At 35.5% G+C, this 15,351-nt stretch overlaps 1 long non-coding RNA gene across 1 annotated transcript; it reads left to right on the top strand.

Annotated features, from left to right (window-relative positions):
• The first annotated feature begins 12,837 nt into the window (after positions 1–12,837).
• LOC311081714 lies at positions 12,838–14,645 on the top strand. Its single transcript, XR_014605986.1, has 3 exons — positions 12,838–13,421; positions 14,178–14,302; positions 14,391–14,645. It is a non-coding gene; the product is annotated as an uncharacterized lncRNA (long non-coding RNA).
• The last annotated feature ends 706 nt before the right edge of the window (positions 14,646–15,351 follow it).

Below are 15,351 nucleotides of genomic sequence, written 5' to 3' on the forward strand. Positions count from 1 at the left end.
TTATCATTATGATCAGGGACATGTGGGTGATTTCTGTTATCATTATGATTTAAAAAGGAGCCAAATAACTATGTGATAATAAATGGCTTCATATGATCACTATCCTTAAATATCTATCCAAAATCAATGCCAAAATTTCACAATTTCTGCCAGGGTGTGCAAACTTTTGAGTACAACTTTATCATGGCTTGTGTGTCACAGTGCTGACTAATTATAAAAAGACCAAACTCAGTCAGTATAACTCAGTTTTGAACATTTACATCACTTTAAAAAAGAACATAACTGATAATCCTGATAGAATTCTTCAGTCTATCTCACACAAGTTTCAGGTTCATGAGTTCAGGAGAAGAAACACTCTTCTTTGATCAACTTCTGATGCTTCATTTACAACTGAGCTTGACAGAAGATGTGGAAGATACAATAGACGTTTATTTAGTGTTCGATTCGTGTCTTTGATTTGTGTCGCTTATAAACATTCAAACAGTTTGTTATGGGTCTTAATGTGACGTGAAAAACAACTGCCTGTCAGGACCGGGGACCAGAACTCAAACGCAGACCAGAGTGTGAGTTTAATTAAAGGTGAATTTATTAACCACAATTGTAAACAGTTATGTAAGCTGAGAGGTGAATGTTCTCGTAGGACAGAGGGTTGGTGGTCCAGTTCCAGTGATCGGTGTCCTGAGGTACTGATGAGAGATCTGAGTCTGAGGTTCAGGCTTGAACTCTGCAATCAAGATAGGGAAAAACAAATTAGCTCTCAATTCCCCAACAAATGACAAAAACAGACATTTCAGAAAATAGGTCAGCTGACGTGTTTCGTTGTACTGAATGGTACAATGATCCGGCGGGGACTGGAAAGTTGGTCTGGCTTTTATAAGAGAGTAGATTGCTTGATATGGAACAGGTGTGCATGATTGACATGATGAACCTCAGGTGAGAAGACAGCAGCACTGGAGGTATATGAAAAAGAGTTTGGCATAAATGTGGTGTGGCCTATTAGACCTGTCTGGGAATTAGAAATACCATGTGTAGATTTGGAAATACTTGAGATTAAACGTAATAATAAGAATGCTGATTTAAATAGTGTATATTATAGTTATGGAGAATGTAAGTATAAGGAAGGTATTCAGATTTTCACAGATGGGTCAAAGGACATGCAAACAGAGGCAACAGGATCTGCAGTTGTTGTTCCTAGGTATCAGGTGGAAATTAGTAAAAGAACATCTGATTGTCTGAGTGTGTTTGCAGTTGAACTGTTTGCCATATTGATGGCTTTGGAATGGACAGAACATATTAATGAGAAGGAGATATTAATATGTAGTGACTCTGTAGCAGCTCTTATAAGTATAAAGACGGGAACAACTAGAAGTCATCAAGATCTACTGTATGAAGTGTTATTTGCAAACTCAAGAATGGTTAGGCAGGGGAAAAATGTAGTATATCTGTGGGTACCTGCACATATGGGAATTCAGGGAAATGAGAAGGCGGATAAGGTGGCAAAAGAAGCAGTTAAAAAAGGAGATGTTGAAGTCAACATTAAATTATCAAAATCAGAGGGGAAAGGCATAGTGTGGAGAAGTATAAATCAACAATGGCAACAGAGCTGGGATAATGAAACAAAAGGGAGACATTTACACGAAATTCAAAGCAAAGTAGGTATATCAAGAAGTAGGGGAACAAAGAGGAAAGAGCAGGTGATAATGAGCAGGCTGAGAATTGGGCATAGTAATCTTAATGGTACACTTTTTATTACAGGAAATCATCCTACAGGAATGTGTGAACAATGTCAGGAGGCTGAGACAGTAAAACATATTCTTATAACATGCAGGAAATTTAATCAGGAAAGACAAGAAATGGTAACGCAATTAAAAAAAATAAGAAGGGTAGATAATACAGTAAAAAGTTTATTGGAGTATGGAGAGAGTGTGGAGGGTAGGAAAGTGATATTTGGTTTTCTGAGGATAACTGGATTAGATAGGAGGATTTAGTATGAATGAGAACAAAGGGTAATTAAAACCGAAAGGTGGCAGTAATGCAACTCAAAGGATGCCAGCTGCCTTAAAAACCCAAAAAGAAGAAGAAGAGGAGCAGCACTGGAGAACACGCCCACCAGCGATCTCAAATCAGCCAGAGCCAGGATCACGACCAGGGGTTCGTGACACTGCCTCATTCATGGATTTATTCACTGAATATTTATGTTCAGGTATGTTAATATGTATTATGATCATATTTTGTTTATAAAAAGTATTTTCATGACCATCTGCATTGTAGTTATTGTAGCCTCCATATTTTTGTTAAATACTCTTGTATAATTAAGTGATAGAAATTAATGTTTTTTCACCATTCAGAAGGTGATTTGGGGTTTAAATGTTACACAAAATAATGTTGACTGAAATATTTTTCCTAATTTAATGTGTGACGTAACAATTACTACGTAACTAGTAAACAAGTGAATGACTAGTTGAATAAAGTTGTGACGAGGTCTCAATGAGATGAGGTCTGACATTAGCCAGGCTAATCTGAAAGAGTCTATAAGTATGAATAGAAAGTTCAAGATCGAGGACTCTTCGGTCAGAAATATGTTCATTATGTCAAATCAGAACTACTGCATGGCTGATGAAACACCAGAAAGAGTCTATATGAGTATGTTTAAAAAGTTCAAGATCGAGGACTCTTTTGCCAAAAATATGTTCAGTAGGTCAAATATGGACTGCTGTCTGGCTGATAAAACATCAGAAGTCAACAATTATGAATAGAAAGTTCAAGTTCAAAGACTCTTCGGGTAGAAATATGTTCAACATGTCAAATCTGGACTTCTGTATGGCTGAAGAAACATCAGAATAAGTAAATGATTATGTAAATGCAAGAAGTGCATAACAGTGCATGACGTTAGATCGTTTGTGCAATGCAATGCAACATGTTATCTCTTTAATGAACATGGGAAGGAGTTAGTTCTGGTGTGCAATGCAATGCAAAAAGTGCATAACTGATGTTATTTTTCAATGCACAACGATAGATCGTTTGTGCAATGCACTGCAACAACACATGTTATCTCTTTAATGAACATGGGATTGATTTAGTTCTGGTGTGCAATGCAATGCAAGAAGTGCATAGCCTATATGAGTAGTACTTATGGGGTGGCTTGTGTCAAAATGATTTACGACTTTGACCTTTGACCTTTTGGCAGGTTGAACTTCCGGTGACCTTTATGATTGACGGGTTGAACTTCCGGAATGCGGTCATGGGATTAACCTATTGACCCTGCTAGCCTATCGATCATGTTGTTTGACAGTTAGTTTTGAACTATGACCTAGCTAGGACTAAATCATAATTTTGACGGGTAGTTTTGTCCTATATTAACAGAACAGATGTTTTTTTGCCGTTTGTTTGAACTTTGTCCCAGTTATATGTGTGTGTGTGTGTGTGTGTGGTTATATGGCTTGTGTCAGAGACCTGCGCCCCCACCGCAGTGAAAGTGAGAAGCGTATGTCACACAAAATAATCTCATCCTTTAAAATAAAACATACATTGAAACCAATTATTTTAGATGAATAAAAGTGTATAAAATAAAAAGCTACTAAAACCAATTATTTTAGAGAGTTGAAAAGTATGTCCATACCATTGACGTCCACAAAAATAATTAACCTAAAGTTGAAAAACATACCTTTAAAAAGCGTTTAAAAAGCTTACTAAAACCAATTATTTTAGATAAAAATTACATAAACAATGTACTCTTTAAAAGTGTATAATCTAAATCAATTTAAGGTTGAAAAAAAAACATTTAGTTATTTCACATTCCTATCCTTTATATAATTTATAATATAAATTATATAATAATTATCATGCTAAGGTTGTTTTTAAGTCTATAATATAAAAGCTTACTAAAACCAATAGTTTTAGCTGAATAAAATTGTCTTACCTTATTATTTTAGAGAGAACCTACCAGGGATGAAACGGGCTCGCAGCTCCATCTATTGGACTCTCTCTGAATCGACGATCAGAATGAGACATGGTCAATGTTTTGTTAGGGATAAAATGATTTTCAAACTATAATCCAAAATTTTTAAAAGTTGTAATAATGTTTTCAAATGATTAAAAGTGGTAAAACAAAAACACTCCTTTCCTGTATGAGCTCACCAGCGTCTATGCACGCCCCCTCTCCGTCTGAGCTCTGACCCCCTCCTTTGCATACTCCTTTGCATCGTGAAATCTCACACTAACAAAAGTTGAAAACATACCTTTAAAAGTGTATAATATAAAATAAAATATCTTGCTAAAGTTGAAAAACATACCGTTCCTTAAAAGTATAATATAAATATCTTATTGATCCAATTATTTTAGTTTTAGATGAATAAAAAATGACTGAGTTAAAATTAACACATCAATGTCCATACCACTGATGCCCACAAAAATAATTAAACTAAAGTTGAAAAACATACCTTTAAAAGTGTATAATATAAAATAAAATAATTTTACTAAGGTTGAAAAATATTCTGTTCTTTTTAAAAGAATATAAAATAAAAAGCTTACTAAAACCAAGTCATTCAGCTGAATAAAATCATCTTACCTTATTTTAGAAAGTTGAAGTATACCATTGATGTCCACAAAAAAATGATTCGGTACTGAAACTGAGTTTTCACACATTCTGCTGTCAAAATGATTTACGACTTTGACCTTTGACCTTTTGACAGGTTGAACTTCCGGTGACCTTTATGATTGACGGGTTGAACTTCCGGAATGCGGTCATGGGATTAACCTATTGACCCTGCTAGCCTATCGATCATGTTGTATGACAGTTAGTTTTGAACTATGACCTATCTAGGACTAAATCATAATTTTGACGGCTAGTTATATTTGAACAGATGTTTTTTGCCGTTTGTTTGAACTTTGTCCCAGTTATATGTGTGTGTGTGTGGTTATATGGCTTGTGTCAGAGACCTGCGCCCCCACCGCAGTGAAAGTGAGAAGCGTATGTCACACAAAATAATCTCATCCTTTAAAATAAAACATACATTGAAACCAATTATTTTAGATGAATAAAAGTGTATAAAATAAAAAGCTACTAAAACCAATTATTTTAGATAAAAATTACATAAACATTCTATCTTTTATATAATTTATATAATTTATATAATCTAAAGCAATTTAACTAAGGTTGAAAATATTCTGTTCTTTTAAAAGCTTACTAAAACCAATAGTTTTAGCTGAATAAAAGTGTATAAAACATTCTATCCTTTATATTCTATCCTTTATATAATTTATATAATATAAATTATATAATCTAAGGTTGAAAAAAACATTTAGTTATTTCACATTCCTATCCTTTATATAATTTATAATATAAATTATATAATAATTATCATGCTAAGGTTGTTTTTAAGTCTATAATATAAAAGCTTACTAAAACCAATAGTTTTAGCTGAATAAAATTGTCTTACCTTATTTTAGAAAGTTGAAGTATACCATTGATGTCCACAAAAAATGCAATGTATGAATGGATTCAAAATTGTTTTACACAACTGAATTCACATAGTCATTCCTGAATGACCTCACACTGTTTCAAAACATAAGGAGCGCGTGTCTGTGTGTGTGTGTGTGTGTGTGTGTGTGTCTGTGCGCGTGTCCTCTTCCTGCGAGCTCTGACCCCTCTCCTTACAGTGTAACTGTCAAGTGAATCTCACACTAACAAAAGCTGAAAAAACATTCTATTCTTTATAATCTACTAAAACCAATTCTTTCAGTTTTATAAAAAATCATCTTACATGTTTATAGAGAGTTGAAGAAGCTCTTAACACATCAATTCCATACGAATGGGTCACAAAAATAATTTAACTAAAGTTGAAAAAAATATTCTGTTCTTTTTAAAAGTATATAATGAAATACTTATAAAATCTACCGAACCAAGTATTTCAGTTTTAGATAAACAAAACTGTCTCAAAACATAGCGCGTCTAATGTATGTGTGTCAAAAAGTAAAGGAGCCGTGCGCGTTTCTGTGTGTTCATGTGTGTGTGTGTGTGTGTGTGTGTGTGTGTGTGTGTGTGTGTGTGTCTGTGCGCGCCCCTTCACATGTGAGCTCTGACCCCTCTCCTTCGCATACCAGAGCACGGTGAAAGTGAGGAAGGGGTTTCCTAATATCACACTAACAAAAGTTGAAAAACATACTGTTCCTTAAAAGTGTATAAATAAAATGGTTATAAAAATATACTGAAACCAATTATTTTAGATGAATAAATAAAATTCATCTTACATGTTTAGAGTTACAACTCTTGAACTTACAAGTTCAAGAAGCTCTTAAAGACATAAATCACAGAGTGGTTCTCTCTCACACCAGCGTCTCTGACTCAGAGGGTTGTATTCAGTGATGGGATGAGACATTTTGAATGCTGTGTTGGGGGTAAATTAATTTCAAAGTTTAAATGATATCTTTTAAAAAAAATATTTGTTTCATAACATATAGATGTCCATACATCCTATGAATGAGACTGCAGTTGTAATAGAAAAGACTTTTTTTTTCCTGACTCTGCTCCTTCGCATTCCTGAGCACAGTGAAAGTGAGATTAAACATCATATACAATAATATAAAATAAATACCTTGCTAGAAATCTACTGAAATGCTTGTAAAAAGAATAAAATTCATCTCACATGTTTAGAGAGTTACGATTCTTGAACTTATGTGTTCAAGAAGCTGTTGAGAGCCATAAATCACAGAGTGGTTCTCTCTCACACCAGCGTCTCTGACTCCTAGGGTTTATTCAGCGATCAGAATGAGACATTGTGTTAGGGCTAAATTTATTTCAAAGTTTAAATGATATCTTTATAAAATGTAAATGTAATGTATAAAAAAGTCTCTCAAACAGAGGCCCTCGCTCGTGTCTATGCTGCATTCTGACATCCCCTCCTTTCATTTCCAGAGGTAACAGTGACACTGTGAAGTGTATCTCACACTAACTAAAGTTAAAAAACATTCTGTTCTTTATAAGTATATAAAAAATATTCTCTCTCTCATCTAAAAGCATAACCTTAAAAAGTTTGCATTAGATATTTTAAAAGATTGATTAAATTAAATCTTTAAAGTTTCAATACATACTCATCTTCTATTTATCTGTACTTATGTATGATATAAATTATTATTTTTTGCTTAACGGTGACCTAAAGTATAATTGTTATTAAACAATGTCTGTTCAAAAACTGTACTTGGTCGTCTTAAATCTCATTTATACGAAAAAGATTCAACCAGCATTTTTTGTTCATGTGGGGGTTTCAACTTTTATGGTGGGGCTTTCCATAGCTATCCCGTACATCTAAACAGAACCATCACAGAAAACTACATTTTCAAAATGTAAACAAAAGTTTTAGCTAAATAAAAACACCTTATTTCCAGAGAGGCAAAGTAGTTCTTTATGCAATGATAAAAACGATCCAAAAAAGCAAATAGTTTAAGTCGTCCTATAACAGCCCCAGGCCCTTCAGTGATAAACTACAGTGTGAACTGAAGCTTCAGGATATAGGGCGACAGACCAGATGAGTCTCGGGGGGAGTCTCTCTGCATTCCAGACTACATCCAAAGTTTACACTAATTTCATTTAAAAGTTTAAATCAAATCTTTAAAATCATATCTTCTTAGAAGATTTATGTATTATTGTTACTAAGCAGCGTCTGTCCAAAAACTTGAGATCTTAGATCTTTTGTCCATACAACATGAAACATGTTGTCAAAGTTTGTCACAATGTTTTTAAGAAATCCTAGGACTTTACATTGCTCTTATTTAGACAAAGTTGTATCATTTGGAAAATCATCACACAATTTGAGAGATGCAATGTGTGATAAGTAAAAATCACCCATCGTATAAGATCATTTTTACTTGTATCTCCCGAACTAGGGTGAAACCCTTTACTGAGAATATACCACCGGCCATCTACTCAAAATATATGTAGAAGTTTCAAATGTTAGCATTTGTTGATGGTGGTCGCATGAACAGACTTTGGGGAGAGCTATATCAGGAAGCTATGCCCTTTGACCTCCTCGATTTTGCAGGCCTTTTTGTTAAAGATTCCCATCTAGCGGTGAAATTCTATTTTGCATTTAAACGAATAGTGCTTTCTAGCAGTTCTCCCATCTACTCGTTTTTTTTTCAACTTTGGTAAATGTGCCAAGAATCTATGACAACGTGTCTTCCGATAGCGCTTCATCGAGTTTAATTGTACATGTTCTACCGTTATGATGTACTTGTTACATGTTCTACCGTACATGTTCTACCGTTCTATATAATGATTTACACAACCGAGCAATAGACCGTACCTTTGACTTACCCGTCGAGAAGAAAGTAGATTCCTAGATAAAAGCTATCCCGATATTTATTTACATACCGATAAATTAAATTTGAATTTAATTAAAACTTTTCCTGTGGCTCGGCTTAACTATGATCCAGCATTATATTGTACCGTGCAGTGCAGCCTTTCAAATGTGGCGGGGGCAGTATCAACGCCTCCCATATGGTCTAGCGGTTAGGAGTCCTGGTTTTCATCCAGGCTGCTACTCAATAGTCGAATAATCATCAATAATAATTTTTAGTAATTCATAGTCTTAGAGGCCTACACGAACTGCAGAAACAAGCAGAATGTGTGAAAACTCAGTTTCAGTACCGAATCATTTTCACAAATACAATTATATTGAATTCAGAAAATTTCACTATGGAATACTTTATCTATCATAATTTCAATTTAGTACGTCATCATTTCAACTTTTCATCTCATAATTATGACGCATAGTCATAATTTCAACTTTTTAAGTCATCATTTCGACTTTTTGTCAATTACGCCTTTTTAATGTTTTAAAGTCATAATTTGGTTGTTGACTATAGTAGTGTTGCACCTGCATGTCCACTATAACTCGCTTGTGAGAGTCAGAGTGTGTAAAGTAAGCTCTCATTAGTGTTAGTAGAGTATTACTGGACTGGTAGGGTTAGAATAAGTAATATTACAATAAAATATCTGTTGGTGGTCATCGCGATAAAGAGTTAGCAGATATTAAGCAGAAGTCAGAACTTCAGCGGTTTAGGCCCGTTGGCGAAAACACTGCATGTGTAAGGTAGTTTTCCAGATTTTCACCCAAAATCAAATACTGTATGACACTTTTCAAAGTTAGAATAACCTGTTGTGTTCTGACACAAGGCCATTAACCGGTTCTTTTTGTTTTATAAATGTACTTTGCTTATTTCTAAATATCAACCTGATAAATATGAATTCACGATTAAACAAGATAATTTTTAAGAAAAAACATTTTTAAGAAAAATACAACTAAACCATGATAATGTTTAGTTTAGATGTGGATGATTAAGTTTCAGGCATAGTGCAACCAGATTTCTCTAACATCTCACTCACAACGCAAAACGTTGTAAATAAACATTTTCAAACTGTAATTTTATTTTATTGATTATGGTGATTTAAAGTTTTTGTTATTAACTAATACCTTTATCTTTTAACTAACATCTAACCCCAAATAAACAGATAATGGAATGTTCACAATCTACATTGTTAGATATTCTCCTATGTATCTAAGTAGTTGTGCTTAAATCTTTGGCTGTATTTTGTCACACCGTAGTGATACAAAGTTCCAGACTTTGGTAAAACCTGCAGGTAAAATTCCACAAAAGTAAATTCTAATTCTTCATCATCATGAGCCATTTAAAACAAATACAGGAAAGCCACTATAGTGATCCGTTTTAGCTTTTGAATGTCTGTCATTGACATCTTGTTTCTTTTTGTACAGTTTGCAAAAAGTACATAGACTGTGGTCAAACATGTTAGGAATGTATCCTATACATTAGAGGTCCTTCTACACGATAGGCCTTTAACCGGTTCTTTTTTGTTTTATAAAAAAAAAAGAAAAAAAAAAATATGACTAAAAAAAATGACTAAATCTTTCTGCGATGCCTACGAAACATCGACGTAAAAGATGAGTATGGCTGTTTTTCTGTTACCTATTACGCTATAACTCGTCTAACTATTACACTTATTTTGTTATTTTGTGTGTGTGTCGCTAAACAACGGTTAAGCTAATGAATTACGGTTGATACGTGGTATTTTTACGTGAATTGATTCATTTTTTTATTCCGACCACACTTTGACACCATTGTTTTATTCGGCAGAATGCCGAAATATTTAATCTATCGTCAATTTCAATGGTTAGATAAATCATCTAACTATTATATCTAACAAGCACAGTCGCATTAGAGTCAGATTCTTGTTTATTTTGAACATTGTTATTGAACCGTTTTTCAATATTATTGAAAATAAATGTTAAATAAAAGCGCTATTGTTCTCGGCCTCATCAAAGTTCACATAGTTTTCACAGGAGCGTACCGTTTTTGAACAAGACTTTGTTTAAAAGATTTTGTTTGCATTTCTTCTGAAACACCCTGTTTTGAAATTGTTTAACATCGCTAGCGTAACACTTACCGTACTGCCGGTTGTGATTGTATGGCGTTTTCTTTACACTTTTCCTACAGTTAGCTGTAATGTTAGTGAACTCTAGGTCTTCTCTTTGTTCATATACGACGGTATTCGCATGAATTGGCTTGAATTGTATCTTGATTTGATACGAGAGACATTTATTATATTATATTATTATACCATAAATAGCGCTAGAATGTATATTTTAATATTTTAATCTCTGGTTCTATGTTTTTAAAGACAAGGACGCCTCTTTCTATAAGCGACCCTCAAAATCTGTGCATACAACAAAATTACTTTTGTTTGAAGAAAAACTCAGCGGGTGCTTGATCACTATTGAATCTATTAAACACCCCTGAATTCGGTAATGTTATCACATTTTAATTTCAACTAACTTACTTTTCAAATAACATCTTGTTGGTCAAATTAACTTAAAGCCTGCGCAAAATTATTCTTAAAAAACATTAACTTAAAGCATGCACATCCTATCTACTTTCTAAATGTTTGTAAATCCAAAAACTGTTGTCACTGTTGTCACTGGATTGTTTTTATGCATCAAGTTAAATGTAAATTTGCAAATCCAACTGATAGGAAAACTTTATGATAGGAAAGTACGGACGGCGTCTTTGACCAATCCTCTACATATGGGGCACTTGCGCAGAGAAGGCGCACATTCTTTGCACACAACTAGGTGACCACAGGGGATGAAGACAATGTTTACTTCCTTATCCATGCAAACTTTGCATGTGCGCTCCTCTTGAAGTCTTCTTAACTGTTCCTCCATAGGCAAGTCTGAAAGATCTTGACTCGGGGATGCAGCTTCATTTGTCTGGGCCGTCAGGCCACACTCAAATTCCATCTCCAAAGCAGGATTGTTCTCTTGTTCTCTCACAAATTCTCTCGAGTCACTGTCTCCATGAGTCAATAGCCGCTCAAATAGTCTTGGAAATCTTGCTTGAATCTGATGAACAAACTCTTGGCCCTTTTCTTGCAGCAGGTATTGACATCTTGGAAACCACTTGGCATGTTCTACCCATGGATCATCACCAGACTCCCAACATCTGAGTCCACCATCGCATGAAAAGCACTTCACGTCATCATTACGACCAACATAGTAAAAACCAGCCTTAGCCAATTGGTCTGGTCGAACAGTTATTCTTGAGGGCCAGTAGACAAATGTGAGCGACCTTTCTTCACACCGTTGCATTGCCGATGCATTGAAAAGGCTAGATAAAGGTACATTATCTGCACGGTCACCTCGAATGAAGGGGCAGTTGGGGTAATGTCTCTGGTGCTCTGATACTGCACGATCTCCCGGTTCCCAGTTGCTAAGCTGGCCTCCACAACTGAAGCAAGCCACTCTGTCGCCCTGACCAAGGTAGTAGAAACCAGCTTTGGCAAGCTCGGCCGGACTTACTGGTGCAAGAGTCCAATTCTGAAAGGTGTCAAGGCGTTCCTGTTCCCGACGCATGCCAGGATTGTGACAAGCCGGAGGTTGCTGGTGAGACATATCCATGTTTAAGTAAACTCCTCCGTTTGGCCTGAAACGGATGTCGCAGGGGTGGAAAGCTCTCAGTTGCGAAGCGGGGAAAAGGGTGAAGACATAAAAATGGGACCACAGGGCGTGTCCACTCAAGCCCTTCTCTCTGCCGGACTAGTGTCTAGTCATCCATGGCAGAACGCATCATCTTATTAAAAAATGTAATGAGAACAAGAACAACACCACAAAATGTCCTTTCTTCTGTACACGGCGGGCAAAACAGTTGTATCATTTGATACAACTGTATTGCCGCCTCGGGAATATGGTAATTTAAATGCAGAAAACAAATATTTAATCTTTTAAATCATGTAGTATTCTAAATATTATGAGCTCAGACATTTTTTACCAGAATTTTATTTCAACATTATACTTTCATACATTGAAGTAAAATGACAATAACGACATTTACAGATGGTCTAACCAGAATAAAAAATCTCTGCAGGCTATCATGTTTTGCTCCAGGCTATAGTTGACCAGACTTTCAACTAATTCACCAACGTCAGTTTTTGCATTTTTTGACACCAGTGACACACAGAGATTCGTTACAAAAGTCCATATAGCGAGTATTTCTGTGATTTCGAATTCGTCACAATATCCACCCAACACATCCAGAACTTTTCTGAGGATTACGCCGTTCGGCTCTTTGCCGTTAAAAAACATGGGCGTTACATCAGGCCATGGCTTTGTCAAGCCTCTTACGACATCCATTTCATTTTTGAGATTTGTCACACGTTTGGTATCCTGCGCACAATCTTTTTTCATATCACGCGCAGCGTCGATGATCCTGTGCATCAAGCCAACCATTTGGCCTCTAAAATAATCTTTAAACATAGAGTCCAGCATATCTCTTAAACGACACTCTTTGCCCGTGGCACACTCACACACCGGAGGATAATTGTACCCCGTATCGCCAGAACTCAACGGGGAGTCGCTCTCCTTTAGGTTTTGCGTCGCCATTTTTTCAGCTTTTCGAAGAGTCTACTGAATCTCCTGCAATGTTCCTGGAATCTCCCTTGCGGTACAATCGTGCCTTGTGCGTTAATGCGCAGAAGTTTGTGGGTCAGAAGTTTGCGTCAGGTTCAGGACTTTCAACTTTTGTTGCAGTGGCGCAGCAGTCCGAGGCTAGTAGAGCTAGAGTAGAGCGTGTAATGTCGTGAAATATTTATCAGGCTGGGGTCCACCCACCCTGTTGTGTAGAATGTATGGAGGTTGGCCTCAGGAAAGCCATAAATAACTAGTTCCTGCATAACCAACAAGTCCTACATGTCGCCAGAGAGAAGTTTGAATCGTTCGAGTCATACACACAAGTGCAGCGATGGAGCGCGTGAACACGAGCAGTGTGAGAGGATTCCTGAGATCTTGCGACGATCTGACTGAGAAGATTCGCTGTTTAATACAGAAGAAACTCATCAAGAAGTACTTGAGCAGGTATAAAAACCTATTTTATTTGTGGATTAAAGAATAGAATAAAGAATAGCCATTTCTATAATAAAAGTATTTCTCTCACTATGGACAACCAATCCCATGCATGCCAAACTATCATTTGGCATAACTAATCATTATCAACATATATTTTTTTGATAAAAAGAGTTCCAAATGGCACTTATTTTTGACTCGCTAAGTGCTCCAAAGTTCACTTTGTCCACAAAAAAAAAGGAACTTAGTCTTAATTTAACGAAGGCTATGGATGTTAGGTAAATACGTTTATTAAATTGTACACATTCATTCATGTACACATGTTATGTGTTTCTTCTCCTTTCACATTAAATCACAATTTAGAAAAAAAGAAATTAGAAACAAATTGATTATTTTTGTAGTTGTTTAACATTTCTCAAAACATTTGTCAAATTTGAAATGTTTAGTTTAGCTACTTGCACCTTATCTCGCACTTTGACCGTTATCAGCTATTATCAGATACTATTGTCCTAACATAGACTATTGTTTTAACTCTGGTTTAACCTGCTGTTCACCGTCCATCATGTGCTCTAACACCTGCAGCATCAGCCGGTTCATTGACTTTGGTTGCCATATTAATCTGGTCTTAGAAAAAGTGAATGTTTGAACTCTGGTGTATGCTAAATGAAAACAGACGAACTGGTGTATGAATGTGTTTATTTTATGTTAACTTTATTTTTGCTGTACATACATTTGATTCTTCTAACTGCTTGTCTTTGGTTAATACAGCTGGAGAAGAACAACAGGGAGGTTGGAAGATACAGTAGAGGAACTACAGAATAAATATGGAGAGAAAACAGCATTAAAAAGGATCAAGTCCATAGTGAAAAAAATCAGAAAAAAGAATATCAAACGTAGGAAAAGATTTATAATTTTACTTTGTTAGTAGTGAATATGTTTCTCAATCTTCAATCTTCTTAAAAAAATTTTTTTTTTTAACAGATGGTGACGTTCAGACGCTGAGCATTCAAACACATTCTGGAAACATGACAAACCAACAGCCTAACAACCATCTACAACGACAGCATAATAATGCTAATAATAATAATAATTCTACATCATTCGGACGGCTATTAATTCAGATCCCTAATCAGCTTACCTTCACAATTGACCAGAAGAATGGTGGGACAATAGTTGCTCCAATCATGGTAGAAAAGACAATATATGGTGATGTTAACATCAGTGTGGTGAGTGTCTGATAAGTTAGTCCATAGAGTGTGGAACTTTGCATCACTACGGTGTGACAAAATCAACGCATTCTCATCCTTGGACGTCACATACTGACCCTTGTGACATTTCGTCTACATCGAACGCACATGGCACCCTTTAGCGTCAATATGACACGCACAGGATATGGGTAGGTTTAGTTCTGGGGTAGGTTTAGGGTTAGACCGCTAGGAGGCGCCTTCTGGCTCATATCTATCTGCGTCTCATATTGACGATAAAGGGTGCCATGTGCGTTTGATGCAGACGAAATGTCAACAGCGTCAGTACTATGACGCCTTGGGATGAGAACGGGCTGGACAAAATACAGCCAAAGATTTAAGCACAACTACTTAGATACATAGGAGAATATCTAACAATGTAGATTGTGAACATTCCATTATCTGTTTATTTGGGGTTAGATGTTAGTTAAAAGATAAAGGTATTAGTTAATAACAAAAACTTTAAATCACCATAATCAATAAAATAAAATTACAGTTTGAAAATGTTTATTTACAACGTTTTGCGTTGTGAGTGAGATGTTAGAGAAATCTGGTTGCACTACGCCTGAAACTTAATCATCCACATCTAAACTAAACATTATCATGGTTTAGTTGTATTTTTCTTAAAAATGTTTTTTCTTAAAAATTATCTTGTTTAATCGTGAATTCATATTTATCAGGTTGATATTTAGAAATAA

The sequence above is a fragment of the Abramis brama genome, assembly GCF_963993115.1.
Source record: "Abramis brama genome assembly, chromosome: 4".
NCBI lineage: Eukaryota > Metazoa > Chordata > Actinopteri > Cypriniformes > Leuciscidae > Abramis > Abramis brama.